The sequence below is a fragment of the Pezoporus occidentalis genome, unplaced genomic scaffold (assembly GCF_034315485.1).
Source record: "Pezoporus occidentalis ecotype Australia unplaced genomic scaffold, CSIRO_AGI_Poc_V1 ctg106, whole genome shotgun sequence".
Lineage (NCBI taxonomy): Eukaryota > Metazoa > Chordata > Aves > Psittaciformes > Psittacidae > Pezoporus > Pezoporus occidentalis.
This window is the reverse complement of record NW_026912843.1, coordinates 2,854,493-2,860,492: the sequence shown is the minus strand read 5'-3', so window position 1 is coordinate 2,860,492 and position 6,000 is coordinate 2,854,493.

Sequence of the window (6,000 nt, the reverse complement as noted above, 5' to 3'; positions counted from 1 at the left end):
GGTTGAGGGAGCAGAAGATGCAGATCACTGGGGTTCAGGTACTTCGCTCAAAACAACTAACAAGAAGGGGTCTGTCACTCCACTTCTTCTATTGATGTTAAGGATTACTGTTTGAGAGTAACTTACTTCATATGTATTAATTATTATCTCCTTCTCAGGTAGGTGCAGCAGGGCTGGGTCCAGACTCCAAACAGGTGAAATGGTACCCATGGCACAGTCTGCAGCTGTAGGCAGGGTGAAGCCCAATCTCATTTCAGGATACAGCCCCAGCGCCCGGCCTGGTGCCTGCAGACACATGGGAGATCCATTGCTTTGGCCTTAATGTGAAGTATTCCTTCACCTGTACCTAGATTAAAAAGCCTGAGCAACCCCAGAGAAACCCAGGACTCACACTTTGTTTTCAGGAGGTCCTCAGGCTGTGTCCAGCTCCAGAAGCCAGCAGACATGTCAGAGGTGACAGCAGAGGAGTGCTTCCCTGATGCTCACGCACAGACACAGCTCTATGCCAGATGAGCATCAACTGGCTGCTTCTTCCAAGTCACTGAAGTAGACTCCTAAATCACCAAAACAGAGCCACTCTTTCCTTATCCCAGATCTTCTCCTGGCTCCTAGTCACCCACCTCTCTCCGCACCCCTCTGACACTCTGAGCCCATCAGCTACTAACTGAAGCTGCAGGTAATCAGCTCCCAGGTACTTTTGCTGGCTTGTATTGACTGCTTGGCTTGGATGAGCCCCACCTGGAGCACACCCCAGTGGGATCTGGGGTCTGAGTGACCCTCTCAAAGGGCGCAAACCTGCACCACATTTCTCAGACCCCTTGTCCTGAGCTTGCCAGGTGCCTGTCTGTGTCACCAAGTCCATCCACACAAGGCAGTTGATCACAACCGGCCATGTGTCCTTTTTATTGCCACAAGTGTTCAAAACTGGACAAGGCTTTCTCTGGAAGCACCCCCCAGGTGCAGCAGCATTGTCAGGAGGGGTGGCCAGGGCAGGGCAGGTGGCTTGCACCCTTCCTGAGCTCTGACCTGCTGCTCCTCACGTCATGTACTCCTTGTACAGAGAAACTCTGCAGCAGGCTATTTATTGCTCATTTTGCAGCCCCACGAATACATCTGTAAACTGAGAAGGGGCTGTGGTTGCTGAGGATATGATCTATCACAGGAATGGGCCAAGAAGAGCCCAGGAAATTAACTGGCTTTGGGAGTATTATTTATTTATTATTGTATTTTTTTTTAAAACACCCTTTTAGGAGGTAGGAGATTCTCAGTACAGGGAGCACTGGTATATTAACCTCACATTTTTGCTACTGAAAGGACTCTCTAGTCTGACTTCTATGTTTTGACAACAAAACAGTGCAGCTATGATTAGCCTGATAAAAGGGAGCCAGAGTTGGAGTATTGATGGTATGTGCATCTAGGATCTAGTTACAAAATGGGCTTTTAACCACATTCTCTCTCGTGAATTCGTGTTATCAGAGGCCATCTTAAAAACAACAAAAAAAGACAGACAATCTTTCTTTTTCATTTCTGTGGGTATGTTTCTTGTATCTCTTTATGCTTATGAAAAATGAGACATTAATAACCTTGACCAGAACCACACACTGAGCAGACGGGCGCTGTGTGAACTTCCTGACTTAGTCCATGCCAGTGCAGGGATCAGCAGCAGCAGTGAACCTCTAACCAGAGGTAAGTATCGGATCCAGCTGTGGTTCTGTGAGGGAGCCCAAAGGACTGTATCAAGACCAACAGGCTCTAAAAGCTTCTTTTTTATGATCTAATTTATTTTGAGAATACATTTTGAGAGCTGATTAGCCAGTGTACTAAATCATTGCACTGCCTAACCCCAAAAAGCAACCTTGACAAACAATTAACAATAGAAACACCATTGTAGCAACAAGTGATGGATGGCTCCAGGGTGTAGCTTGAGCCTAGTCTTTGTTCAGAAGAAAGTGGCTGCTGCTAAATAAAGAACTGGGTAGTAAAAGGTGAGAGCAAAGAGATCATATCTGCAATAAGACTATTTGCTCTGCTTGAGCATATGTTTCTCAGGGCAGTGAGCATCTCAGGAGGCAGGAGAGCCCCTGCCTGATGACTGCACACCCTGTGTGCTCCCTGGGGGCAGAGAGGCTCTCACACTGCCTTGGACTCTCTCTTGAAGAGTCAGAGCCATGTGCTGGGACGGGCCTTCAGACAACAGTGCTTCATGGAGCAGCAAAAGCTGCCTCAGCCATTCCTGTAGAGACACCACAGAGTTCTTTCAAGGGAGGAATCCAGAACTGGATTTTATCTGCATACATCTTACCATAGAATCACAGAACCCCAGACTGGTTTGGGCTGGAAGGGATCTTAAAGCTCATCCAGTTCCAACCCCTGCCATGCACAGGGACACCTTCCACTAGAACAGGTTACTAAAGGCCAAGATCTGGGATTTCTTTTAACCTTTGTAAGAACAGTTTCAAGTTTGTTTCTACTGCCTCCTGATTCCTACTTTTCTGTCATTAATTTCTAATCGTTGTTCCAAGTTTTGTGCTAATTTACCAATTTGCCTATAACTTCCTGCTGTACTCTGTTAAGAGAAATTGGGTAATTTATCATAATGCCTTATATTGATTTTACTATGCAGAGATAAGCAAGTAATAAATTTAAGAAAATAGTGTAAAAAAGGAAGCTGGATATATACACACTGTAAAACAGATGGTAGGTAAAGATTAGTTACTACAGACCCCTGGAAAGACAGATGGTTGAAAGGACCATTTAAGGTCTACAGAACTTTAAATGGTGATTAAAATGCTTGAGACACTTTGCCAAACAAGACAAACTACCCTCCATAATCTGCACAGGAATGCTATTTTATGTATGCTTCACATGAGCGTGCACCCATGCACACATATATATTTAGGTCACTTTTTTTTTAGGAACAGAGTAAGAGAAAGTCATTGATTAGCCCAGTAAATTATTTATCTTCATTTTCTGAGGAGGCTTTGCCATTTTCTGTTCTTACTGAGCCCTTAGACAACAGTTTGCTCAGCCTTGACCTATCCCATACCCCTGTGCTGTGTTAAACAGCCAGCTTGCTGAGGTTGGGTTAGACAAAGGATCTCTAGCTTCAGCATCAGGAATACAAAAAAAAAAACAACAAACAAACCAAAACGAAGCCTAAAGAGCTCCTGGACCATGTCTTATGTTCCAGGTCACCACAGCAGAGAATATGGACTGAAACTGTGAAGCAGATTTAAAATGACCTCCTACTTGTTTTAATGTTCAGAGATCCACTTTGGAAAGCAGGTTTAGTTTCAGGATGAGAATTCTGAGACCTTTTGTGCCCATTTGTGCTCAAGAGCTATTGAACCAATGTGACCAATTGTACTAAAAGCAACAAAAGAAGCTACAACCCCCACCTCCACCATGCATCCCTAGATCCTCAGCAGCAGCAGTGTTTGGGTGGCTGGCTTGGGTTTTGCCAGCCCTCAGGAGCCCAAGTCTGGATCAGGACATCATTGTACCAAGTTATACATAGAATTATAGAGTGTTTGGGTTGGAAGGGATGCTAAAGTTCATCCAGTTCCAAACCCCTACCACATGCAGGGACACCTTCCACTAGAGCAGGTTGCCCCAAGCCCCATCCAACCTGGCCTTGAACACTGCCAGGGATGGGGCAGCCACAGCTTCTCTGGGCACCCTGTGCCAGTGCTCAGCACCCTCACAGGGAAGAGCTTCTTCCTTATATCTAACCTGAACTTCCTCTGTTTAAACCCATCATCCCTTGTCCTACAGTCATTACTACAGTTCCTAATGAAGAGTCCCTCTCCAGCATCCTTGTAGCCCCCTTCAGACCCTGGAAGCTGCTCTGAGGTCTTCACACAGCTTCTCTTCTCCAGACTGAACAGCCCCAACTTTCTCAGCCTGCCTTCATATGGGAGGTGCTCCAGTCCCCTGATCATCCTCGTGGCCTCCTCTGGACTTGCTCTGGAGCAAAAAATAAAACCCTTCATTCACAAATCCACACAGGCAAAACATGCTTTGGTGACTGAAATGGCAGGGCATGTTCTGACACTCAGAAAACTGCTTGACATGCAGAGAGGACAGCGCACTGAGCACAGTCACTTACAGAACTGATAAAGCTTGTGTAATCCTACTTCCTCATGCAGGTCCATCCCACACTGCTTAAGCTGTTGGCCTGTGTACCCTCACGCGAACTGAGTGAGCATCTCTGTGTGAGCTGTGCACAGGGTTCTCCTGATCCCCTGCTTGTCACACACCCGTTCCCAGGGCTTCCCCGCTCGGGCAGCCGGCGGCGCACGGCCACGGCGCGGGGTGCCTGTCTCAGCACGCTGCTGGGGCTGGGCTCGCTCCTAGCAGCAACACAGCGTGTTCCCTGCTCATCTCAGGAGATGAGAGACAAATGCAAATTGGAATCGTGCCCTTCTGCCTGTCTCTGAACGGCACTTGCCTTTTCTGGGGGGTTTCCCCCGCCCGAAGAGGACATGCCCTAAGCCATACATAGGCATATCCTCTCTTGCATAGGCATTCACTTCTCACGATGCGCTGCCTTACACACGCATACACGATGCCCTCCAGGCAACCTCGTATCTGCTGCTGGGACACTCAGTGCCTGCTTTATTTCACTCGAGGCTGCTAAAGCCGTGGGGCAGCTGCTCCCTCTGCCCCAAAGAGTCTTGGAGGTTCTGGGCGCTGCCCGCACATCCCGCCCTGCCCGCAAATCCCGCTCTGACCGCTCTGCCCGAGGAGCCCGCACTGCCCGCCAGGTGGCGCTCTGACCAAGAGTTTGTTGTGGCGGCTCGGGGCTGCGGTGGTGTGAGGGGTGTTTGCGGGGTCCGCGGCTGCTCCCACCGCCGACACCCCAAATTCCGTTTCATTCCTCCCTCAGGGCCTGGAGCCGCTCACCCTTGGCGGGACGGCCCGGCCCGGTTCGGCCTGCGGGGGGAGCTGCCGGGCGCCAGGGTGATGTGAGAGCACCCGCAGCAGCGGGACACACAGGGCGCTGGAGGCGGGAGGGAGCCGCATCCCTGCCCAGGCACCCCGCAGGGCCAGCGCTGGCCGGACTGCTGTCCCGGCCCATTCATAGTCCCGCCGGTGCGGTTCGGGGAGGGGCGTCCACGCGGGGCACCGGCGCGGTTTATGCCGCTGCTCCGCTCACTGGCCCGGGAGAGGGGTTTGGTCCCGTGTTCTCGGAGGGATCCCGAGCGCCTTTCACTGTTGGTTTATTTTTTGTTTTCAGAAAACCCCTATCAGCAGAACAATTCCCACACCACACCCCTGTTATCGCGTAGGTAACCTCCCTGCTTGAAATATTTTAAATGGATAATAAAATAGTCACCATATCCGTGTAAATTCCTGCAAGGAAGAGCCAGGAGGCTCCCCCCCTCCCCATGCCCCCCGCGGCAGGACGGTGGCTCCCGGAGCGCCCCGGCTGCGGGGTCCGACCCTGCGCGGCCCCGTCCCACGAACACCTTGTGCGAGCCCACGGCCGCGCAGGGCCCGGCGGGACAAGGCGTCCCCGCCTCTGTCATCGCAAACTAAGCGGAGAGGGCACCGCAGGTACACACGGGCGGGGCTTGCCCCGGCCCCGGCGCGCTGTGGTACCGGCGGCGCTGCGGGGGAACGCTGCAGGGGGCTCGCCCCGCCGCGCCGGTTGGCCTCGGAAACCGGGAGGGAAAGCAGCAGCACGTTACACAGTAGCGGGGAGGCAGAGCGAGGGGAGGAGCGTCCGCGGAGGGCAAACGCATAAAACCAGCCCCAGGTGCTCGGTAGCCCCGGCGAGCGGCAGCTACCGCGGAGTAAAAACTTACCCCCCCCCCGGTGCCGGCCGGCGCGGAGCAGCGCTGGGAGCGGCCCCATGCCGTCCGGCGGGCCGGGGCCAGCCCCGGGGGCACCCCCCGGTGACATCCCCCGCAACTCCCGCCGCTTTCCCCCGGGCCGTGCCCGCAGGAGGAGTCGCGCTCTGCGCCCCGGGAGGATCGCTGTGAGCCTGCGGGCAGG